Source organism: Polypterus senegalus, chromosome 2, assembly GCF_016835505.1.
Source record: "Polypterus senegalus isolate Bchr_013 chromosome 2, ASM1683550v1, whole genome shotgun sequence".
Taxonomy (NCBI): domain Eukaryota; kingdom Metazoa; phylum Chordata; class Cladistia; order Polypteriformes; family Polypteridae; genus Polypterus; species Polypterus senegalus.
In genome coordinates, this window is record NC_053155.1 from 974105 (window position 1) to 1000895 (window position 26791).

General features: G+C 42.0%; 1 long non-coding RNA gene across 1 annotated transcript; it reads left to right on the forward strand.

Annotated features, from left to right (window-relative positions):
- Positions 1–1194: 1194 nt before the first annotated feature.
- LOC120521113 lies at positions 1195–3457 on the forward strand. The gene is made up of 2 exons (XR_005632016.1): positions 1195–2454; positions 3219–3457. It is a non-coding gene; the product is annotated as an uncharacterized LOC120521113 (long non-coding RNA).
- The last annotated feature ends 23334 nt before the right edge of the window (positions 3458–26791 follow it).

The following is a 26791-nucleotide window of genomic DNA, read 5'->3' on the forward strand; positions in this document are numbered from 1 at the left end:
CAAGATTAATGGGAGTGGGGTTGAAGATATTGTCTTTTTTAGAAAAGTGTGTGAAAGTAGAATATTAGTGGATTTTGATTTTTATAAGTCTACAAATAATTTAGCACAGTTTAAGGAATTGTGGTCTGTGAATAATGTACTTTGTAAATGTGATAATAATTTACAATTTGTGCTCTGAGTTTGGTATTTTTTACTTATTTATTAATTGGGTTGATATATTAAGAATAAGTGGGTTTGGAGGGTGGAAATAATGGGAGGGATTACATAAATATATATATTTTGTATCTATTATATAGTGTCTTTTATCTATCTATCTATCGTGCCTTTCATCCATCCATCCATCTATCTATTGTGCCTTTCATCCATCCATTCATCTATCATATAATGCCTTTCACATATCTATCTATTATATAGTGCCTTTCATCCATCTATCTATCTATCTTGACAGTCCAGTTCACTTCCTGTGGCCTCAAGTGTCCATCACAATCCCCAGCACTTTCTGTTAGTTTCTGATTTCATTTGTCCCACCTTGTGACCCTTAGTGACAAAGTGACATTTGCTCAGCCCCTCTCTGGCTCCACTTTTCTGCTCCTGATGTCCTTGTGACGTGACCCCATTGTCGTGTATTATACCCTCACAACTCGAGTCTCGCCTATTTCTTAGACAAATCGTCACTTGATTGATGACAGTGGTGTCACCCAGTGATGTTACAATGCTGGCACCTTGAACAGGGGACATGTCCTCATTTGAATTTTCAAAGTGTCTGCAGACATCAGCCTTAACCAGCGTATCCTAATGTGACATCGAGAACACACAAATGACGGGGGGTCCTAAACATGGGGACAGCTGCAGTGGATGCTAATACTCTTTAATGTCAAACACGTCATTGTCATAGAGTAACGTTTTTAGGATTTATTTAGTAACGTGTGTTATGTTTTATTGTTTGCCCTGAAGAAGTCATTGAGAGAATCGCATTGGCCCTCAGACTGTGAGGTTTATGTGGTCGGACCTCGAGAAGCAGGACCCCTCAAACAGGCTGCCATGGGGGGCTTCACTTGTGTCTTCAGAACTAAAAGGATTTGCTTGTGATTTAGAACTGAGCTATGAAGAGACGATTGTTTGGTTTTCTTTCAACTTCTTTCATATTCTGTCTGTTTATTATGGGATGTGTTGTTGTTCTTGTGATTTGTTTCCTGATCTTCACAGGTGAGTTAATGCTGGTGGTCTGGACTGCTGAATTCCTGATGATTCTCGTCCTTTTTTGAGCCCCTGACGTGTTCTTCTTGTGATCTTCTGATTCTTTTCTCTTTCGGTGGCCCAGCTGCTGTTCTTCTTGTCTTTTTATTCTTTAATTCTCCGTGTGGTTTGATGTCACTGAGATGTCAATTGTGTCATTTCTAACACCTACCAGCAGGTGGCGATGCTAGCAGGTCACTCTGCCATTTTGATCTGAATGGTCAGCTCAGGTCAGAGGAGAGCTGGGAGTGGACAGCAGTAGTCAGAAGTAATGGGGGTCACTTCACAGTCCACTCAGACCACCTCTGTGCCCAGGGGACTGGACTTTGTGATGCTGAGTGTCCATTCAGAGCTCATCCACTGGCTTTATTACAAATTAGGAGAGAAATTAGAAAACTGAGGTGACCAGCAGTGAGGCCTTTAGTGGACTGAGGTCAGCTGGTCAGTGGCACCGGTCAGCATGTGACATGTGAGTGTCAGAAGTGTCACATGTCAGTCCTGTCCACCCTGTCCATTATGTCACTGATCACACAGTTAGTCCAGTCTTTGTCACTATAGACAGACAGAGGGTCCTCATCGTCTAAGTGGTCTGACATCAGTAGAGCCCACCATGACAGACACTCGAGTGTCGTGCTCTCCGATGTCCAGCAGTGACCGGCGTGTCTAACAGGAATCTGTGGATGGGGTCCTGCAAATCAGTCAAAGCCCCTCCATGTGCTGAGTCCTCAGTTACAGACACAAATCCAAGGTGGTCCCTCTGCTGTCATCGGCTTTGACAAGTCTGTCTGGCCCTCGAGTGCAGGACACTGTCAGCCTCATGTCCTTCACATTCCTGTCCACATGTCACTTTGAGTGACGTGTCACCAGTCAGAGTGGCAGGAAGGCAGAAGACGCTGTCAGGTATATAGCGCCTTACCTTATAAGGACAGCGGTGGTCTCAGGGTCAAAGTGCATTTCAGTGAGGACAGCGCAGTCATTGAGCCCTTGTGCTGTGTGTCCTTATGTCTGTCTGTCCTCACTCATCTCTCTTCTTCTTCTTCACAGGTTGAACTTTTGTGGTCTCACCTCGGCCTGCTGCTCAGCTCTCTCCTCGGTCCTCTCGTATCCAGACTCACGGCTTACATATCTGGACCTGAACAACAACAAGCTGGGCGATTCAGGGGCTCGTCAGCTGAGTGAGGGGCTCAGGAGTGACAACTGTATATTAAAGGAACTGTGGTGAGTAAATAGGGGGAGGGGTGGGGAGTCTGAATGTGTTATTGATGGGCGGGCTGATCACATGACAGCACATGGAGTCACCAGAGTGACAGTGACAAGTGGAGCAGACTGAGTGACAGACAGGAAGGACAACAAAGATAAGAAGAGACAGACAGAGGAAGATGAGGAGGAGTGTGAGATGGGCAAGAAGAAGAAGAAATGGATAGCAGCTGAGTGTCCAGTCAGATACAGGGGGACAAGGACACAGGGGGGATCAGGACAGCAGACAGTATGGAGAGTGAGGAGAGGGGGATATGACAGTCTGGGGGCTTAGGGTCATTTGGAACAAACAAGAAAGAGCAGAGCAGCAGACGGGGGGATCAGTGGACAAGAGGAAGAAATGAGATGGAGGATGAGAGACGAGCAGCAGACGTAATGAGAGAAGACACGAGAGTGAGGAGGAGAAGAAGAGAAAATGAAGAGAGACGGAGCACTAGAGAGACAGACAGGAAGTGACCGCAGGGGGACAGAGGGGGCAACAGTACGTCAACTGGACAGACCACCTTCTTTATGAAATGTGACGCCACCAGCAGGCCTTCAGAGGATGTTGACCAGTCGGTGAGTGGACTGAGTGACTGACAGGCTGACACACACGTCATGTGACTCAGATGAGCACAGACACTGAGAGGAATTCTGGGTGACATCAGGGGGCGTGTCAGTGTGACAGTGCAGTGTGTGTGTGGCGCCCCCTGCTGTTTGTAACTCACACTTGTGTCTCCTCACAGGCTGTGGAGTAATGGGATCAGTAAGAGTGAGAAGAGGAACCTGAAGTCACTACAGGAGGAGCTGAGGAGGTCTGGACGTCAGCTGACTATCAGTACATCAATTTTCTAGCTCTGGTGATCAGACTGACCCCCTGTCAGTGACGGAGCCCCCGTCCACTCTCCCCTAAATTCTCCTCTTTCTTCTTTTTCTTCTCCTGTCAGCTCTGCTCCTCATTTAATAAATTCTCTGTGTCCCCTCAGGCTGTGTGCTCCTCCTTTAACGTCACTTTTATTTTTACCACCTTGAGACCCTCAACTGGTGACAAAACTTAAGCAGAATCAGATCTGCAGACCCCCCACCCCCAAGTTTCACCACTAGAGGCAGTAAGGTAGTGGAGGTCATCCTGTAAAAAGTCCTCCAAGTAGGAGCAAAGAGAGTTGGACAGTCCAGCTGTGTGGTGACAGGGGCCCCTGAGGCTGTAGTGACACTGGGGACAAGGCTGGGACAAACCCTGGACAGGACGCTGGTCCATCACAGGACGCAATCAGCTCTTGTCTCCATCGTCACTGTGTCATTTGAACCCGTGTCTGCTCCGTGTCCCCCAAATCCTGTCTGCCACCTGCTGATTGTCCTTTGGTGACACTAACTCCCACGAGGCTCAGTTTTGATTTTGATTTTCTTTTTTATTCCATTGTCTCCACTTCACCATCCCCTCCAGTCGTGTCCTCGTAGTGAGCAGCGGCCTGAACAAGTTAGCCGTTAAAAAGAAATACAAGAAAAGACGAGCAGAACATGTAGGAGTGTGGAGATGGGATGGATTGGCGCGTCCAGGGTGGGGTCCTGACTTGATGTGGACAGACGGCCACTGAGGGACCACCACCTGAACTGGACTGAGGGGGATTAGAAAATGGAAGGAGAAACAGAGGGGAATAAGCTGAACTGGGAATTAAGAAAGAGACAAGGACAAGAGTGGGAGAGAAGAAAACAAACAGAGAGATGAACAAGAGGGGCAAGGAGGAGAGAGTTATAAAATTAAGGTCAGTGACACAGTTGGGACGAGGACAGATGAGGAGGAGGAGGTCATCTGTTTGTCACAAATCACAGCAGGATTGTCTATCAGGGGTTTACAGTTGGTGGTCAGGGGGCTGAGATGAACTGTAGAAGCACAAGTGAGGTCAGAAGGTCCAGAACACACAAGGTCTGTTTGTATGTCATGTAGACGAAGAGAATGAGGTGACCTCCATGGCTTAATGTCTTCTGGCCATTCCAATAAAGGGTTAAAAGAACTGGTTTGGATCTGTTGAGTGGAAAATACGTCAGAGTGTCATCTGTGTAGCTGTGGAGAGAAATATTGTGTTAATTAAAATGGATACTAAGAGGAACATCTACAGTGAAATAAAGAATAGGCCGCAGAATAGAGAGGGGCCGAGAATGAGGAGGAGAGGTGGACCACCCTGACTAAAAGCCTCTGCCTGTGAGGTGTGACTGAGCCAAGATGGGCGATGAGGATGTCATGGTCAGCTGGGTCAAATACTGCAGTCAGAGCTAACAGCAACAGGACAGTGGGACCACCAGTGTCTTATTAAAAAGACAAGGAATGGGAGACAGCAGAGAGCGGCCATATTTATAGAAAATGAAGAAAAGCCGACGGACAACACGACAAGGGCAGACATTTGTGTTTCTAAGGTCAGTCGTCTTGTAGGAGACATTAGTGCCATCTTGATTGGTATCATCTGTAGTGAGACTCTCATGGACTAAAAGACCACCTGACCTTCACTCCACTGAGCCTCAGTTCAGGTTTGAGCAGATCAGTGACACACGTGTGTGTTGGTGTGAAAACATAAAGATGGACGACATCCTCAGTTATTGGTGACAAAGAGCAGCTGGCTCCATCACTGAGACTGCTGTGATTTGTGAATGTGACTCACTGTTAATAAAATATGAAATAAGAGAAACTGTGAGAACGGACCCTTTGATGAAGTTTCAAATGTACCAACATCCAAACCAGCCGAGCGAGTCACCAAACACACCGGAGTGTCACGCCACTCACGCCCGTCTCTTTCTGTTCTTGCAGCCCCTCACCTCCCTACCTGCTCGTCGTCTTCTCCTCTTTACTGCTCTTTGTATTCTGAAGTGTAATAAACACAAGTGTGCTGAGGTACGAGAAATAAACTTGGGCCAGGACTGACGAGATTTAGATTTCAAATGTGTGACGCTAGAACAACTCATTCTGTGCTAAACGTATTTAAAGTGAACACAATATCAACTTAATTTGTGTTAAAAGTACTAGAGTGGGACTATTTAAGTATACTTCAGTAAAATGAAATTGTATTGCTTTATATATACTTTTAAAAAATCCATGCAATCTTACAATAGATTTAGAATGAACTTTTATCAATTACAAGTGCACTATTATTACAGGCGGCACAGTGGCGCAGTGGGTAGCTGAGTTCACTTCCCGGGTCCTCCCTGTATGGAGTTTACATGTTCTCCCCGTGTCTGCGTGGGTTTCCTCCCACAGTCCAAAGACATGCAGGTTAGGTGTATTGGTGATCCTAAATTGTCTCGTGTGTGTGTGTGTGTGTGTGTGTGTGTCCTGCGGCGGGCTGGCGCCCTGCCCCGCACCCTGTGCTGACTGGGATTGGCTCCAGCAGACCCCCGTGACCCTGTAGTTAGGATATAGCGGGTTGGATAATGGATGGATGGATACATTTGCCAAATATTACATTAAAAACTTTAATTGTACATTGTCTTTAATTGTTACATACTTACAATAAACTTAATTTTTTTTTCTACTATAGATAGATAAATTATTAATCCCAAGGGGAAATTCACATAATCCAGCAGCAGTATACTGATACAAAAAACAATATTAAATTAAAATAGTAATAAAAATGCATGTAAAAGCAGACAATAACTTTAAATAATGTTAGCATTTACTCCCCCAGATGGAATTGAAGAGTCGCATAGTGTGGAGGAGGAACGATCTCCTCAGTCTGTCACTGAAGCTACTCCTCTGTCTGGAGATGACACTGTTCAGTGGATGCAGTGGATTCTTCATGATTGACAGGAGTTTCCTTAATGCCCGTCGCTCTGCCACGGATGTCAAACTGTCCAACTTTACTCCTACAATAGAGCCTGCCTTCTTAACAAGTTTGTCCAGGCGTGAGGCGTCTTTCATCTTTATGCTGCCTCCCAGCACACCACCGCTGTAGAAGAGGGCACTCGCCACAACCGTCTGGTAGCACATCTGCAGCATCTTATTGCAGATGTTGAAGGACGCCAACCTTCTAAGAAAGTATAGTCTGCTCTGACCTTTCTTACACAGAGCATCAGTATTGGCAGTCCACTCCAATTTGTCATGCAGCTGCACTCCCAGATATTTATAGGTCTGACCCTCTGCATAGTCACCTCTGATGATCACAGGGTCCATGAGGGGCCTAGGCCTCCTAAAATCAACCACCAGCTCCTTGGTTTTGCTGGTGTTAAGATGTTAGTGGTTTGAGTTGCACCATTTAACAAAGTCTTTGATTAGCTTCCTATTCTCCTCCTCCTGCCCACTCCTGATGCAGCCCACTTTTGCACGTGGCAGGACTCCGAGTCATATTGGAAGTCTGATGTATATAGATTGAACAGGACCGGAGAAAGTACAGTCCACTGCGGCGCCCCTGTGTTGCTGACCACAATGTCAGACCTGCAGTTCCCAAGACGCACATATTGAGGTCTGTCTGTAAGATAGTCCACGATCCATGCCACCAGGTGTGAGTCTACTCCCATCTCTGTCAGCTTGTCCCTGAGGAGCAGAGGTTGGATGGTGTTGAAGGTGCTAGAGAAGTCCAAAAACATAATACTTACAGCACCACTACCTCTGTCCAGTGGTAGAGGGATCGGTGTAGCATATAGATGATGGCATCCTCCGCTCCCACCTTCTCCTGGTATGCGAACTGCAGAGGATCGAGGGCGTGGAGGACCTGTAGCCTCAGGTGGTGAAGCAGCAGCCGCTCCATGGTCTTCATCAGATGTGACGTCAGAGCAACAGGCCGGAAGTCATTCAGCTCACTAGGACATGATATCTTTGGGACAGGGGTGATCCAAGATATTATACAGTAATCCCTCCTCGATCGCGGGGGTTGCATTCCAGAACCCCCCGCGATAGATGAAAATCCGCGAAGTAGAAACCATATGTTTGTATGGTTATTTTTATATATTTTAAGCCCTTATAAACTCTCCCACCCTGTTAACATTATTACAACAACAACAACATTTATTTATATAGCACATTTTCATACAAACAGTAGCTCAAAGTGCTTTACATATTAAAGAATAGAAAAATAAAAGACACAATTATAAAACAAAATAAATCAACATTAACATCGAATAAGAGTAAGGTTCAATGGCCAGGGGACAGAAAAAACAAAAAAACTCCAGACGGCTGGAGAAAAAATAAAATCTGTAGGGATTCCAGACCATGAGACCACCCAGTCCCCTCTGGGCAAGCCCTCTAGACATGAAATAACACCCTTTAGTCAAAAGTTTAAACTGTGCTCCATGACAAGACAGAGATGACAGTTCTTTCTCACAATTAAAAGAATGCAAACATATCTTCTCTTCAAACGAGCGCCGTCAGGAGCAGAGAATGTCAGAGAGATAGAGAGAGCGAGCGTGACAGAAAAACAAACAAACAATCAAAAAATCAATATGTGCTGTTGGGATTTTAAGTATGGGCACCGCGATAAAGCAGCCGCAAAGAAGGGAGCAATGTGAAGGTAAGTCTTTCAGTATTTTTTAGAGTAGCCTCCGTATCTTCTAAACAAACAGCCTTTGTGCAAACAGCCCTCCGTCAGGCAGAGAACGTCAGAGAGAGAGAGAGTGCGAGATTAAAGCAAACAATCAAAAAATCAATACGTGCTTTCATTTCTTAGAGGAGCGTCCATATCCTCTAGGCAAACAGCCCCTCTGCTCACACCCCCTCCGTCAGGCGCAGAGAATGTCAGAGAAAGACTGAGAAAAAGCAAACAATCCGCTCGGGGAAGCACATCGTATATCATTGAGGAGTTTTAGTTAATATGTAATACGTGCTCTGATTGGGTAGCTTCTCAGCCATCTGCCAATAGCGTCCCTTGTATGAAATTAACTGGGCAAACAAACAGAGGAAGCATGTACTTTAAATTAAAAGACCCATTGTCCGCAGAAATCCGCAAACCATTGAAAAATCCGTGATATATATTTAGATATGCTTACATTTAAAATCCAGCGATAGAGTGAAGCCAAAAAGTCAAAGCGATATAGCGAGGATTACTGTATATATATATATATATATATATATATATATATATATATATATATATATATATATATATATATATATATATATATATATATGTTAGACCACTAGGATTATATTTTAAGTGAATAATACATTTCCTTGAAATAGTTAAACTAAATTTATAGTTTAATTATTAGCACATTATAAATAAACTTAAAAATATAACTAAAATTACACTGTTATTATGTGTAATCTGTCAAAGTAATTCTTTGTATATTATTAATACAGTAACAATTTCAAACTGGTACAATATACCACATAATTAAATGAATGTCTATATAAACTGAATGAAAGTGAGCCTTTATTTTCTAATAATCACCGCATTTCTTTATAATCCCTGAGGTCACTCGACTTCACCCCAAAGCACAAAAACGTAAATGTAATCAAAGTCAAGAGCACACGACTAACCTCTACGTTTATAAAGAGAGCTCCACTACACTAAAAAACATCTCAAATTAAAATGTCCCTTCTATCTACAGAACAGTTCATTGCTGATTTCTGTCTTATGTCAAATATGAATCCTAAATTTAGTAGTAATAGTAATAATAAATGATAATAATAATAATATTCATCATATTGTCCTTCTTCTCGGTGTGACGCTCCTGTACCGTCCTACTCCTCTCATTGCTGTTCTGAAGTCCTCAGTAATCTAAAGAGGGAGACAACAGAAATAATCAAAGTCAGTCGATGGTCTGCTAGGTGTACACGACACTCACCGTCCAGCACAGTCTGATCAGGCAGGTCCTGCTGAGACCCCCCGGCCCAGACCTGTTAAAGCCCCCATTACATAACTTAGTAATGAATATGACAAACTCTGAGTGACAATTCGAGTAAAGTGACAGTAAGTTTCTCAAATGCAGACATCAGCGTATTTCCACAGAGAGGACCCCATTATTGTACTCACCAAAGTTATTATAGTTTTGCCTTTTTATATTAGTTTTAATTTCTATATTTTTTCTGACCTTACTTGAAAATTTTGTTTAGTTTTCCTTCATCGTGCATTTTTAGTTTAGTTTTTATTTCACAAAGACATTTCTATTTTATTTATATATATATATTAGTTTCATTTTTATTTTAAGTAACTAGCAAAATACCAAGGCTTGAGGAGAAGTAGTGTGTTAAAGAAGTTATGAAAAAGAAAAGGAAACATTTTAAAAATAACGTAACCTGATTATCAATGTAATTGTTTTGTGACTGTTATGAGTGTTGCTGTCATTAAGGATTTGATTATCATTATTTCTTTCAATCAGGTTTGTATTTGGAGGAAGTGTTGTGTTCAAGTTACATTCCGTGTATTTGTCTAGTCTATCCCTGACCATCTCATCTTCTTTGTCAACTGTTGTAAAGATAACAGGTTTCATTCAAGTGTTCACTCCTCAAATCGGTACTCGTGAATCTAAGATGTTTAACAGGCATTCCCAGTATTGTAGATTTGCCTGCGAATATTTATCAGCAGCGTGTCTATGAACTTAAAAACGTAAGCTTTACACCTTGCTCTGCTATTGATATGTCCACAAAGGCTTGTTCAGACTCAGAGGGTTGTTCCTCTCTTACTGCATCAATAAACTGCTCGTCTTCCTCTTTATCTGAGACATCACACACTGCATGCACGGGTTTACCTTTCCCAGTCCTGGAACTTTAGCGAAGTGCTTCAATTTACTACATTTTTTACACTGTCTTCCTTTAGCTGGACATTGACTTTTTCCACCGTGTGCTTTGTTTCCGCAGTAGCTGCACTTATGAATATGCTTGTATGTGTCACTCGCTTCATATTCTTTTGCTGCCCCCTCAATTGTGTAATACGTTTTTTGTTCAGCACTCTTTGGAGCTCTTGCTTGTTGTCTGCGTACTGCGTTCACAATCAGTTCACATGAGCTGCTCGGAGTACATGCATCGAAGGTTCTCAGCTGTGCTTGTGCTATCTCGTGCGATCTTGCGATGTCCACGGCTTTATTTAATGTTAGCTCAGACCCGGCACTTAAAAGTTTCTCTCGCACTTTTGCTGAGTTTGTGCCAAACACTAGTCTATCCCTGACCATCTCATCTTCGTTTGCATAAGCACAGTCCTTCACCAGCAATTTTACCTCCGTTACAAAGTGATCAAAAGTCTCGTTTATACCCTGCGTCTTCTCATTAAACTTGTATCTCGTGAATATCGTATTTGTCTGAGGCATGACAAACGCCTCAAAACAGCCATAATAAGTTTTCAGTACCTTGGCTTCCTCCTGGGTGAGAGTCCATGTGTTAAAAATGTCTCTTCCTTTTTCCCCAGTCCACAGGAGCAGGTAGCTGCATTTCTCACTCTCGTCTTTGCCTTTTAGCGGGTCAGAAAACATCAGCTCCACGTGCTGTCGGAACTTTTTCCATTCTCCCAGCAGGTTAAGAGAATCCCAGTCAATTTGTGGCGAGGGAACTCCAACAAAATCCATGACTGTCCTCTATTCTGACACCATGTCTTGTTTTCACAAATTGTGAAAAACGAAATGATGGCGAGACTTTCTTTTAAAGCATGCAGGGGAACTTTATTTATTACAGCTCTTACATTAACGGCATCCGTGCTCTAAATTAACTTCCATATAGTATTGATTGATTGATTGATTGATTGATAATAGTAACCTTGAGGTCCCTTTTTCTGGTGCCTTGCTAATGACATGGGTGCCTAAACCATGCCTGATAATAATACATTTCAATGACATATAAATATTACAGTGATCACCTCAATAGACATCTCACCAGCCAAATCGCTACTCGTGAATCTAAGATGTTTAACAGGCATTCCCGGTATTAACTTTTTGATTTGCCTGCAAATATTTAGTGGCAGCGTGTCTATTGGATTGCTGCTGACGGACGGCCTTATATGGGCAGGCACTCAATTACGGGGAGGCGTGGGTATGGGGGATGCAATATAGGCAGGCAGCCAACTACGTGGGAGGCGTGGTGATGGGAGACGCAACTCCGCCTCACACGGGCTTAGGAAGAACAGGGCTCTTAGACTTGAGTCAGTGTACAGACCACACCTAGCTGTATTGAGGGAAACAAAGAAAAACGTGCATGTAGTGTCAAGGTTAGGGGTGGTGAGTCTTGAATAGCCCACCATAAGAACATTAAACCCATAATGAGCAGAGCAAGAGCAGGTAATAGGTGTACGGACAGGCATAAAATGACAGAGACCGCATCTGAGATTAAGAACAATATATACCTTATCTAAACCTGTTTATCCAGATCAGGATCACAGGAAACCTGGAGCCTACTGCAGCAAGTTTGGATGCAAGGCAGGAAAAATCCCTGGTATGCAATATGTATGATAAGGCTGATATTAAGAACAAAAAGAATATATTTCAACTATCTATATGAGAGAGAGAGAGAAAAACATTGAAAAAAGGGAGACAAATATTTTAAAATATAATTCTGCTAATGGATTACTTTCACAATATCAGGTATTTTGAGTTCTGAATATGAACTAAAAAAGATAAATTAATAAATATGGAATAAATACAAAAACCCATTAGTATGTTTAGTTTTTCATCATTTGTCAGACTCTCTACCTTTGTTTGTATTGCTTCGTTGTTAAACGATGTTTTTAAAGCAAAAGTGATTGGTCAGCAACAATATGCTGATCTTGTATGATGACCACGTCAGTCTCTTGATCGGTGCCGTTTTATTTTCAAAAACTGGGAGTAGTCTCCCCTAGACTTTCTTGTATACTCAGGTATGGGGATGGATATTTGAGGTTATCTGTCAGTGACTGAGAAAATTATTAAAATGACAAGTTAGCAGCTTTGGTGATGTTGCCTTTGTTATGCACTATCCAGGTTTAAAAAAAGGAAATTAAACATATCACATGTTCAGCATTTAATACTTAATAGTTAAAAGTGACAAGACATCTTACTTTTATTAAATCCTGGAGGTAGCGGGGCTGCTGGTAGGTGTCATCATCTTCCTCACTTGATGAAAGTGCAGCCTTGTACTTCTGATTTTGTCTAAAATGAGATTTTTTGATCAGCACAAAACAAAATATCACAGATGAGGAGTTGATGTGAGTTTGTGAAGTTTCATGTCTCACATTCTCTCTCTTCCTTGTGCTTCCTGGATGTGTGTGTCCGAGCTGGAAACGTCTTCTGACTGAAGGAATTCATCCTGAGTCTTCTCAAACGAATCTGAAAAACGACACCAAAAGGGCTTTTCTAACTGCGTGACTCTACCAAAATGTCTAAACGTAGGACTTACTCTGATTGTTGATACGCTGATGTGAATTGCTGTCTCTGTTATGTCGATAGCCAGGCAATAAGAACTGAAAGATGCACTTAAGATGGCTTCTATTTTTTCCCTATGAATGAAGCTTATTTCACTATTTCAGTGGCCGCTTCCACCATTTGGCGACACGTCCATCACCTCTGAGCTCTCTGTGCTGGCACTGGCTCTCATGAAGCTTCGTTTATGTCGGCTTCTGCAGGTAACGCAGACTCGTTAATCATACCTTATAGTGCCAGGGTCTGCATGAGATTTCAAAGTGTTCCCCTGTGTTTATGGGTTGACTGTTATATTTACAAAGTAAATGAAACTCTTACATGCTCCACTTTAAAAGAACAAACACGCTGCTGAGTTTTAGCGAGCAAGTCTTCTCCAGCACTCTAAGCCACAAGCACCGCTCATGGTTTCCAACTTTTGCGCCAAGAAGCGGAACAGCCTGTAGCTGACTGAGACCGTTTATGATGCCAGCTTCTGAGATATGTGGTTGGCTGTGAGCATAAAGAGGCGTTTCTAGATGTTGAAAACTTCCCGGGAATATCCCAGGATGCTCTTCTGCTTCTTTTGTTGTTGCATGTGGTTCAAATTGGGTTTCTGGTCCAAATCAGGTACTGACAGATAGTGATGGGTGGAGTGAAGCCTCACAGAGGATCGAAACATTTGAATCAATGGTGATGAAAATCGTGTTGTTGCTTCAAAGCATTTGACACTCATCCCTCTAGTGACATCTGCTGGCCATTTGCATTAACGTCATACAAACTCCTGATCAAGTTCATTGACGTCTCTTAAACTTTCATTTTTCAGTGCTACAGTTTGACAGTGGCTTCCAGTGTCTGATGTCTAAAAAATATATCTCTCTATTATATAAAAAAATCCTGCAACAAGACGAGACTTTTTGGAAGATTTTTTCAAGTCCCGCGAGATGAGACTTTGGCCATGAGATTTTTTCAAGTCACGCCCTCCTCTCAACCATATTGAACCACACACACGGTAATCTCACCTCTCATTCGTGTGAATGCTTTTGGCAGACAGTTTCTGCTTTCTCAGCTCTTATAAATTGTAACATCAAATCTTGTTGAAGAATTTCATCCCGAAGGGTTATCAACAGAAAAAATGAGTACACGGGAAATCCTAGCACTGAGAAATGTTTAAGTCAAATTAATTAATGCCAAAAATGTTGATCGGTTACTCAGCAAATTGGTTAGAAAATAGAAATGTACAGACACTAGAAGAAATGGAAAATAATGAGGCAATAATAGAAAAGACATCAGAAGAACTAGAACAGAAGGACACTAGAACTGAGGAAATCATTACACTAACGTCTTCGGAAGAGGAGGCTCAGAGAACAGGTACTAGACAGACCTAAGAAATCTCCCAGATTCTATAAGAAATTACCTGTGAGCCAACAAATCACAGAGAACTTAAAAGCCATCATAGAAAATAAAACAAGGACAGACAAGAAAACTAAACGATTGATAACGAAAAACAGTCAAAATATGATTTAACTCAAGAAACACATTTAGAGACAATAGAGGAAACAGTGACAGGGGAAAGACTAAAAGGTGAAGGAGTAAAAGACTCCAAACACAAAACTTCTCAGATGGATCCAGACAGAGCTGGATTCAGATAATGAAGATGAAGTATTGATGGCTATTAAAGACTTCCTAGAGGCAGAAGTTCAGGACTCTGATCTGTCTCTAGAAATGGATATAGCCCCCCCGAAACAAAAAAAGAAACTCAACACCTTTAACTGAGAGAATAGAGATTAATAAAGAGGTGTGTTTATTAGACCTAGATTTTGAGAACTTAAGATATACGGAAACAAGAAACCTGCGTTTCTTCCTCTTGCTTAGAACCGGAGGTAGTAGAACCTAAAAATCTGGCCAGCTTTAATACAGTCAATCATGGTCCCACTAAAAGGAAAAACAAGAATTGGAAATTAGAAATAAAACGCCCAAACCTAATACTTGGAGATTCAAACCTTAGAATAGTGGGGGCACACCACTATAGAGCACTTCAGATAGATTAATTCCCTGGAGCGAAGATATTTAATATGATTTCTATATTAAAGAAATTAAAGTGCCCCAACACAAAAGTTAAAAATGTAGTCTTCTCCATTGGAATTAACAATAAAGATTTGGGTTTGGAGGAGACAATAGTCAAACAAACCCAAACTTTATTGAAACTAGTTTGGGTAGTCATTCCAAATGTGCTGATCCTGTTTGAAGAACTAAATTACTCCAAGAATTTTACAATGAAGCAGAGACCCTGGAGACCTTGAACAAGTATATCAGGAATACACATCACCTCACTAAATTGAAGGAGGAGGAATTTAAACTCCAAAAGGGACCAGATACACTGGACTTCAGAAACGGTGTCCAGATATTTAAACAATTGGGCCTCCAGTTTAAACTTAGAATAGAGAAGGCAGAAGCAAACGACCCACATAATTGGATACAGAACAATATTTTGAACCTAAGAGTTGTAATCCGACAATAGAACAGGAAAACCTATTGAGCAAAGGTTTGGAATTCGTCCCAACCCCTGGTAACAGTGGGGGGTCTCTGGGATCGAACCTTGGCAGAGGTGGAGGACATTATATACTCAGCAAAAAAAGAAACGTTCCTTTTTCCAGGACTGTGTATTTCAACAATAATGTTTTAAAAATCCAAATAACTTTACAGATCTTCATTGTAAAGGGTTTAAACAATGTTTTCCATGCATGTTCAATTAACCATAATCAATTAATTAACATGCACCTGTGGAATGGTCGTTAAGACCTTAACAGCTTACAGAAAGTAGGCATTTAAGGTCACAGTTCTAAAAACGCAGGACACTAAAGAGACTTGTCTACCGACTGTGAAAACACCCAAAGAAAGATGCCCAGGGTCCCTGCTCATCTGCGTGAACGTGCATTTAGGCATGCTGCAGGGAGGCATGAGGACTGCTGATGTGGCTAGGGCAATAAATTGCCATGTCCGCACTGTGAGACGCCTAAGACAGCGCTACAGGGAGACAGGAAGGACAGCTGATCATCCTCGCAGTGGAAGACCACGTGTAACAACACCTGCACAGGATCGGTACATCCGAATATCACACCTGCGTGACAGGTACAGGATGGCCACAACTACTGCCCGAGTCACACCAGGAACACACAATCCCTCCATCAGTGCTCAGGCTATAGGCTGAGAGAGGCTGGACTGAGGGCTTGTAGGCCTGTTGTAAGGCAGGTCCTTACCAGACATCATCAGCAACAACGCCGCCTATGGGCACAAACCCACCTTCGCTGGACCAGACAGGAGTGGCAAAAAGTGCTCTTCACTGATGAGTCACGGTTTTGTCTCACCAGGGGTGATGGATGGATTTGTGTTTATTGTCGAAGGAATTGAGCATGTCTGGGACCTGTTGGATCGCAGGGTGAGGGCTAGGGCCATTCCCCCCAGAAATGTCCAGGAACTTGCAGGTGCCTTGGTGGAAGAGTGGGGTAACATCTCACAGCAAGAACTGACAAATCTGGTCCAGTCCATGAGGAGGAGATGCACTGCAGTACTTCAAGCAGCTGGTGGCCACACCAGATACTGACTGGTACTTTTGATTTTGAGCCTCCCTTCATTCAGGGACACATTGTGAAACATTTTTAGTTTATGTCTTATGGTGTTGACTCTTTTAGTGTTCATACAAATATTTACACATTAAGTTTACTGAAAGTAAAAACAGTTGAAAGTCAGAGGACGTTTCTATTTTTTGCTGAGTATATATATTATATATATATATATATATATATATATATAAATAAATAAAGAGTCTTTCAAAATAGAAAAGATTTGGGGATCGTCCCCATATATTGTCGTCCAGACAAAGTGAAAATATGGTTGATTCAGAATGACTTTTCAGTACAGAATGAATGAAACACAGTAACAAAATGGCGTTTAAATAACAGATGGGATGATGGGAGAGGAAAAAGTTGGCAGGAAGTGACGATTGGAGGCAGGACCACGGAACCAATGTCATCGTGAGTAGACAGGAGTAGTTGAGTGTGAAACCGGAAGTGATGTCATCGCGGCCATTTTGGAAGTGAAAATGGATGGGTTTATTTTTCTTCCAGTTTTCTGTAGGTAGAAAGAGATTCAGGTAAGTACCACGAGATAAACCCTTCTCTCGCGAGATTTCACTCACCTTTGGGCTCTTTGACTGCCTCCAACTCGCACGTGTGTGACATGACCCCCCCCTCAGCCCAGACCCATCCGGTCGGGCACCTGCACCGAGGTCGTGAATCCGGGAGAGCATCTGCGTTGGCCTGCAAGGAACCCCTACGATAAGTAACGCTAAAACGATATGGTTGAGATCCAAAACCACCTAGTGACACGAGGATTCGACTCCGATGAAGGGACATCCACTGTAAAGCGGCATGGTCCGTCACCAGAGTGAATTCCCGCCCCAATAGGTAGTACCTCAACGATGTAATAGCCCACTTAATCGCCAGGGCCTCACGCTCCACCGCAGCATACTTCATCTCACGGTCCAGCAGTTTCCGGCTCAGATACATAACGGGGTGTTCAGCACCCTCGACACATTGGCTCAACACGGCACCCAATCCTGTGGCCGATGCATCGGTCTGGAGAATAAAGGAAGAGAAAAGTCAAGGGATTTTAATAAAGGTGCTGATGTAAGGGCCAATTTCAAGTCACAAAATGCTTTATCTACTGTATCATCCCATACCACTTTTATAGGTGCCCGTTTCTTTGTCAAATTAGATAAGGGCAGCAATTTCTGAGAAATGTGGCACAAAGCGACGATAGTAACCAGCTAATCCCAAAAATGCCTGCACTTGCCGCTTATTTATTGGACAGGGCCAATTTATGATGGCATCAATTTTAAGACATTGTGGTTTCACGACACCCCCCACCACTAGGTAGCCCAAATATTTGGCTTCTCTCAATCCAAAGAAACATTTCTTTGGGTTAATACGAAGTCCTGCAGCTGCCAGTGTGGAAAGTACCGTTTTAACCTGCCATACATGATCCTTCCATGTGCTGGAATAGATGACAACGTCATCTAGGTAGGCGGCACAATAGGAATTGTGGGGCCGTAGCAGTGTGTCTACCAGACGTTGGAAAGTAGCTGGCCCCATGCAAACCAAAGGAAGGACCCGTATGCCAATGTCCGCTGGGAGTGCTAAATGCGCTTTTTCTTTTGCAGAATCCGTTAAAGGAATTTGCCAATACCCTTTGTCATGTCAAGGGTAGTTAGAATTGAGCGCTTCCTAGCCGATCGAGCAGATCATCCACTCGCGGCATCGGATAATCAAACTTGGAGACCCGATTGAGTCGCCGAAAGTCATTACAGAACCTCCAAGACCCATCGGGCTTAGAAACTAGAACAATTGGACTAGACCAAGGGCTATAGCTTTCTTCGATAACCCCTAAATCCAGCATTTGCCTAATTTCCAATTCCACTACCGCTTTCTTTGCCTCCGGGAGTCTGTAAGGTCTCTCCCTGACAATCACTCCAGGGTCCGTAATAATATCGTGCACAATCAACGCAGTACGTCCAGGTAATTCATCCACCACCTTGGGTACAGACAAGATAGCCTTTTCGAGATCTTGTCGCTGTTCTGGGGTCAAATTGGAACCAAAATTAAGTTTGGCACAGGACATAAAAGTGAACTAGGCTGTCGGAGGAGGGATCGGGTTCCCTTTCCTTCCACGGTTTCAGCAAGTTGATATGATACTCTTTCGTCGACGACGAAGAGTTGTTTAACTAAATAGTCGATGAGACCTTTTCTTTCTTTAATTTCATACGGTCCTTGCCAATGAGCTAATAATTCATAATGGGAGGTTGGGACTAATACCATAACACGATCACCCGGGACAAATTCCCGAATGGTGGTGTTTCTATTATAATAACGTGACTGCTGCTTGCGCTTTTCTAAATTCTCTTTTAGGATAGGTCTGATCTTCTCTAGTCTATCGCGTAATTGCGATATATTCAAGAATATTTGAAGTAGGGAGTACCTCCTCCTCCCATCCTTCTTTTAACATGTCCAAAAGCCCCCTGGGTTGCCTTCCATATAATAATTCAAAAGGAGAAAACCCTGTTGAGGTTTGAGGGACTTCCCGATAGGCAAACAAACGAGAGGAAGCAACTGATCCCAGTTTCTTCCGTCCTCGTTAACTACCTTGCGTAACATCTGTTTTAACGTCTGATTAAAACGTTCAACCAATCCATCAGTTTGGGGATGATAAACCGATGTTTTCAGATGTTTTATCCTGAGTAATTTGGCCACTTCCCTGAACGTTTCTGAAGTGAAAGGAGTCCCTTGATCTGTTAAGACCTCCTTGGGGATCCCAACACGCGCGAATATCCCTACTAATTCCCGTGCAATATTTTTTGAATTAGCTGAGCGCAACAGAACAGCTTCTGGAAAGCAAGTGGCATAATCTACTAGAACTAAAATATATTTAAAACCTTTTAACGAAGGTTCTAATGGACCAACGAGATCAATACCAACTCATTCAAACGGGATGTCAATCAGGGGAAGGGGAATAAGAGGAGCTTTAGACCTTCTGGGTATCTGGCAAGTTGACACTCCGGGCATGAAGTGCAAAATCGCCTGACCTCCTCATTAACTCCCGGCCAATAAAATCTGAGTTTTATCCTCTCCAAAGTTTTTTCGGAGCCTAAATGGGCTCCTAGAAGGTGGGCATGTGCTAATTCACATACCTTTCAAAAAGTACGTGGAATTAACAACAAAGCCCGCACTTCACCCTCGTGTTCTGCCACTCTACATAATAAATCATTTTTAATTACAAAGAACGGCATCGGTGGCATGGGATCTAGGTTTGTATAACCGTCAGTAGATACTACTGCATTTCTAGCATTTTTAATGAATCGTCATTCCATTGTTCTCTTTAAATGACGATGGAGTTAATAGGAACTGGGACGTTAAGTTTTGTATAGGATCTCTTCGAGTTCAATGGGAGGGGCTACTGTCTCTACGCCTTCTCGCCGACTGTATCAGCTCCCGCAGAGGACATGGGACATCAAAACTTTCGCACTGGGTACCCGTATGGATCCGCGCTACTGAGGGACACGCGTGGAGGCAGTCGGAGCATTATTCTCCATCACTAAGCTCAAATTCTTATTAGATGCAGTTACGTTATTACCGCTGTTAATTTTATTCCAATCTCTTCCTAATATGACTGGAAAAGGGGGATCGGGTAATACAGCCATAGCCATACTGGTTAATTTATGAGCTACTGATATTACACACCTGGCTGTTTTATAATATTTAATATCCCCATGTATACATTTTAGACTGGTTTTCCTTGAGTCCACTGTTGCGGTAATACGTATCGGGTAGCAACAATGGAAATGTTACTCCCGGAATCAAACATTGCCCTTACCTTTCTGCCATTTATAATAACTGCACCTGTATATGGAAGAGACAGAGGATTAATCACTGTGGCACAGTACCTTTCTCCCTTACTACCGAAAGCAATCCATAGGCTTGTAGGCACAGTTCGGGACAGATGCCCGATCTCCCCACACTTGAAACAGCGAGGGGACCGCTAGTCTGTCCCTTCTACGAACGGCAGGTTCGGGAGTTTGTCGAGGGGGCTCAGGAGCTGCCCCACGTATCTGTTGGGTTCGGCGAGAGGTCCTTTCCGACCGCCCTGATTTACAGGCTGCCCAATGACGTTCCGCTATTTGGATTAAGGTGTCCATATCCTCGTAACTGTGCTTACGTACTTGTTGGGCGATGTGGTCAGGGAGGGCATGTACGAATGTCTCGCAGGCAAGGAGCTCAGCCATTTTGTGGGAGGAGTTGATGTTGGGCCGTAGCCAGCGACACACCTTACCCCAGGCATCAAAGCCCTGCGATCTTAACGGCCTTTCTGGATCAAATTGCCACCCTCCACTCTCTGCCTGTTGTTCGTGAAACACTGTAGCGTTTGAACACCTCCAATTTTAGCGCATCATAATTGGCCGCCTGCTCCTCAGTTAAGTCGTAGTAAGCCCTCTGAGCCGTTCCCTTCAAATAGGGAGCCAGTAGATAGATAGATAGATAGATAGATACTTTACTAATCCCAAGGGAAAATTCACATAATCCAGCAGCAGTATACTGATACAAAGAAACAATATTAAATTAAATAGTAATAAAAATGAAAAAAATTAAAATAAAATTAATGTTCGTGATTTACTCCCCGGTGGAATTGAAGAGTCGCATAGTGTGGGGAGGAACGATCTCCCTCAGTCTGTCAGTGGAGCAGGACAGTGACAAAAGTCTGTCACTGAAGATACTCCTCTGCCTGGAGATGACACTGTTAAGTGGATGCAGTGGATTATTCATGATTGACAGGAGTTTGCTTAGTGCCCGTCGCTCTGCCACAGATGTTAAACTGTCCAACTTTAATCCTACAATGGAGCCTGCCTTCTTAACAAGTTTGTCCAGGCGTGAGGCGTCTTTCATCTTTATGCTGCCACCCCAGCACACCACCACGTAGAAGAGGGCACTCGCCACAACCGTCTGGTAGAACATCTGCAGCATCTTACTGCAGATGTTGAAGGATGCCAACCTTCTCAGAAAGTATAGTCTGCTTTGACCTTTCAGTAGGTACGCCCACTCCGACCTCGGCCACGCGTTCCGCTTAGTGGTACGTTCAAAAATCAAAAAATAAGACTCAATGTCATCAGATTCAGTCAAGGGGGTTAACTGAATTGGCTGTGACCGAGCTACCTCCGTCCGTACACCAGCACGGGAACGAGCCTCGGTTTCCGCTAATTTGGGTCCTGGTTTCCCCCATCTGAATCTTCAGAGTTTGTAGATCTCCCATGATTGTATTTAGTACAGTGTTGAGGTCCTGTTCTTCGGTCATGTTGAACAAGTATCCTGCCGGCTACGCCAATTGTAATAAATAAAGAGTCTTTCAAAAATAGAAGAAGATTTGGGGATCGTCCCCGTATATTGTCGTCCAGACAAAGTGAAAATATGGTTGATTCAGAATGACTTTTCAGTACAGAATGAATGAAACACAGTAACAAAATTTGCGTTTAAATAACAGATGGGATGATGGGAGAAGAAATGGTTTGGCAGGAAGTGACGATTGGAGGCGGGACCACGGAACCAACGTCATCGTGAGTAGACAGGAGTAGTTGAGTGTGGAACCGGTAGTGATGTCATTGGATGGGAACCGGAAGTGATGTCATCGTGGCCATTTTGGAAGTGAAAATGGATGGGTTTATTTTTCTTCCAGTTTTCTGTAGGTAGAAAGAGATTCAGGTAAGTACCACGTGATAAACCCATGTCTCGCGAGATTTCACTCACCTTTGGGCTCTTTGACTGCCTCCAACTCGCACGTGTGTGACAATATATATATATATATATATATATATATATTTTTTTTTTTACAAGAATCAAGTCAATAGATTACTTTGAGGATGAAGAGGATAGTGAAAGGATACCCTTTACCCCAAAGTCAACATGGACCCCTAAAGACAAAAACAGAGGAGAGAACTAAGAAATTAAAATTAAAATGATAAAGCAAAGATTAATAATCTTTTGTCTGATCTATTCGTTTTAAAATACGGGTTTTTGTCAGCATATATTCTCATTATTACTTAGTATTACTAGGGCGCTATCTGTTTATGTTTTATTGTGCTTAATTATTTTTTTTTCTTTTCTTTTCTAATTATTTCATCTCTACCCTAAACGAGACTGTTCAATATCATACCCTAGGTTTACTGTTATTGCTATTACTGCATTAAGACTTGTTATGCTTCTTCTGGACACATTTTTAACACCATCCCCTGGGTTTATTATCTGGTTGTATCATCTTAATGCACTAAAATTGATGAAGACTATATATATATTTTAAGTGCAAAACTCCTTTTTTTTTTTTTAGAGATATCTCTATCTTTTAACCCTAAAGCGCCGCTGCATTGGAGCTTGTTTTGCTTTGGACGTACTCTGTCTCTGGGTATGTCAGAGGACTGGGACTGTGTGAAGTGGGTTTTAGCCTCACTTGGGGAGGCAAAAAGGAGGTGGGGGTAAGGGGGAGAGAAAGAGAGCAGGCCTGATCTATACCTAATCTATCCTCTCAGTCTTTATAATTATAATAAGACTATAAAATGACATCAAAAACTCAGAATCAGTGTCTCCATGATGGGACAGTTAACTTCGTAAGCTGGAATGTTAAAGGCCTGAATCACGAATTAAAGAGAAAGAAAGTACTCTCGCCTAACCGGTCTAAATGCTAAAATAGTATTTTTACCGGAAACCCACTTACTAAGCAAGGATCAGTTCCGCTGCAAAAGACTGGACTGGCCAAATGTTCCATTCTAGTTTTACGAAGAAAACTAGAGGTGGGAATTCTCATACATAGAACAGTACCATTTGTAGCATCAGATGTAGTATTGGATCCTGAAGGGAGATATGTAATGGTCATGGGAGACTTATCTAACTGTAAAATGATTTTGATAAATGTTTATGCACCTAATGTTGATGATAAGGAATTTATACAAAATTTATTTGCATCCATTCCCAATCTGAACACTCATAAAGTTATAATGGCTGGGGACTTTAATTGTGTTCTAAATCCACTTTTAGATAGGACTTCCTCCACAGGGGAACGCATCTAACACGCAAAGATAATTACAAAGTTTATAACTGATCACAACTTATCAGATCCCTGGAGGTTTTAAACCCAAATTCAAGAACATATTCTTTCTACTCACCAGTACATCATTGCTACTCAAGGATTGATTACTTCTTTATAGACAATAACTTCTTGCCTAAGATTAAATCTTGTAAATACGATGCTATTGTTATTTCTGACCATGCACCTATGATCTTGGAGCTAAAATTACTAAGCCCCATACACTCACCCCGCAGATGGCGTCTCAACCGCTTCTATTAGCTGACGAGAATTGTACTGAATTTATATCCAAACAAATCAAATTCTTTCTAGAGACAAATACATCCCCTGAGATCTCTGCAGGAATACTCTGGGAAACTCTTAAGGCCTTCTTAAGAGGACAGATTATCTCATATCTTTCCCACAGAAATAAATCCGCCAAGAAAGTAGCAGAGATAAAAAGCGAAATTACTAAAATAGATGAAGAACATGCCAGACTACCAAGCGAGACTCTACATAGAGGAGGCAGGCTCTACATTCAGAATTAAACCTCTTGACAACTAAAGAAACTGAACAACTAATTTATAAATCCAGACATCATTATTATGAACATGGAGAGAAAGCTAATAAGCTTTTAGCTCAACAAATTCACAAGCAAGAAGTGCAACGCAATCTCAGTAATCACTAACACGAATGGAGATAAAATCATCGAACACAAAAATATAATGCACACTTTCAGAGACTACTATAAATCCCTATATACTACTGAGTTTAAAGAAGACAATACACAATCTAATGCATTTCTGGATACATTACAGATACCACAAATAGACGCTTTTAGTGTGGAGGAACTTGATAAACCTCTGGCATTATCAGAATTACTAGATGCTATAAAGTCACTCCAAGGTGGAAAAGCAGCAGGCCCTGATGGCTACCCTGCAGAGTTTTACAAGAAATTCTCCGCTCAGCTAGCTCCCTCCTATTAGCAACATTTACAGAAGCCAGAGATAACCAATCTCTTCCACAAACCTTTCGCCAAGCGCTAATCACTGTCTTTCCAAAACAAAATAAGGACTTATTACAATGTGCATCATACAGACCAATTTCACTTCTGAATAACGACGTTAAAATACTCTCTAAAATCATAGCTAGAAGGATGGAGAAAGTGCTCCCTCGTAATATCACAAGACCAAACTGGATTTATTAGGGGCCGCACTTATCTTCAAATCTTCGACGCCTGTTTAATGTAATATACTCACCAACTAAATCAAACACCCCAGAAATATTATTATCATTGGATGCAGAAAAGCATTCGACATGATTGAATGGAAATACCTTTTACTATTTGGAGAAGTTTGGGTTTGGCCCAACATTTGTGCATGGATTAAATTACTGTATACTAACCCAGAGGCTTCAGTTTGCATCAATAACATTTGCTCAGACTACTTTAAACTAGAACGTGGCACTAGACAAGGATGCCCTTGTCACCGCTGCTGTTTGCATTGCCATTGAACCACTGGCAATACATTGTCGAAATACTGATCAGATAAAGGGGATTAGCAGAGAAGGACTGGAACAGAAAATCTCATTATATGCAGATGACATGGTACTGTATATATCGGACCCAGAAAATTCTGTGCCTGCAGTCTTAGCAGCACTCACAGAATTTCAAAAGATCTCTGGTCTCAGAATTAATCTGAATAAAAGTGTACTCTTTCCAGTGAATTCTCAAGCATATAATATTAGATTAGACACCCTACCTTTTATGATTGCAGAACAGTTTAAATACCTCGGGTAAACATCACAAGTAAACATAAAGCTCTTTATCAACAAAATTTCGCGTCTGCATGGAAAAAATTAAACAAGACTTGCATAGATGGTCAACCCTTCATCTCACACTAGCTGGAAGAATTAACACTGTTAAGATGAATATTCTTCCTAAGCTCCTTTTTATTTCAAAACATCCCAATATACATTAATAAATCATTCTTTAAGCAATTAGATTCAACAATAACCTCATTTGTTTGGAATTCAAAACATCCACGCATCAAAAGAGCGACCCTACAAAGACAAAAGGCAGAAGGTGGCATGGCTCTACCTAACTTCCAGTTTTATTACTGGGCAGCAAATATACAGGCGATAAGAACCTGGACACAAATAGAAGAACATACACAGGCTTGGACCGCAATAGAAGTAAAATCCTGCAGTACTTCTTTGTATTCCTTGCTCTGTGCTCCAATAAACACACGCTATCGGCAATACACTAATAACCCAATTGTGCTCCACTCACTTAGAATCTGGAACCAATGTAGAAAGCATTTTAAGACGGAGAAGCTTCTATCTGTGGCACCCTGCAAGAGAACCACCTCTTTCAACCTTCACAAACATATGCAGTTTTAATATCTGGAAAAATTTGGAATTAACTTGCTTAGAGATCTTTATATAGACAACGTCTTTGCATCCTATGAACAATTACATTCCAAATTTAACATTCCAGCTACACATTTCTTTCACTATCTTCAAATCAGGAACTTTGTTAAACAGAACCTTCCAGATTTTCCTCATCTTGCACCCTCATCCATGCTGGAAAAATATTGCTCAATCTCAAGGACTTAGACTCCATCTCTACAATATATAAAATCATTTTACAATCCCTTCCTTTCAAAGATCCAAGAGGACACTGGGAAAAGATCTCTCAATTAATATATCAGAAAAGGAGTGGAAAGCAGCAATGCAGAGAATTCACTCGTGCTCCATATGCGCAAAGCATACAATTATACAACTCAAAATTATATATCGAGCACATCTGTCTCGACTAAAACTCTCAAAATGTTTCCAGGGCATGATCCAACCTGCGAACGTTGCAACCAAGTGCCAGCCTCACTAGGTCACATGTTCTGGGCCTGCACCAAATTAACATTATTCTGGACAAAAATTTTAATTACCTTCAGACAGCCTTGGACTCACAATCCCTCCTAACCCATTAACAGCTGTGTTTGGTGTTCTTCCAGATGGGTTTAAAGTGGAGAAAGACAAACAAATTGTGATTGCATTCACTACACTGTTGGCTTACGCAGACTTATTCTGATAAACTGGAAGAACCCAAACTCTCCTCTTTAAGTCAGTGGGAAACTGATGTGTTATATTATTTGAAATTGGAAAAATCAAATACTCAGTTAGAGGATCTGTACAGACTTTTTCAAAACATGGCAGGATCTAATCAGTAATATTTTAAAATAAGTTTATAAAGCACAGAGAATTTATTAATTTAGGTATGTTTACAAGCCTTAAATTTTACGCTTGGCTTGCTCTCTCTCTCAGGGTGGGGATCGATCTGTTCTTAATTTTTCTCTTTGTAAAAACTTGACTGCTTTGTATGGAT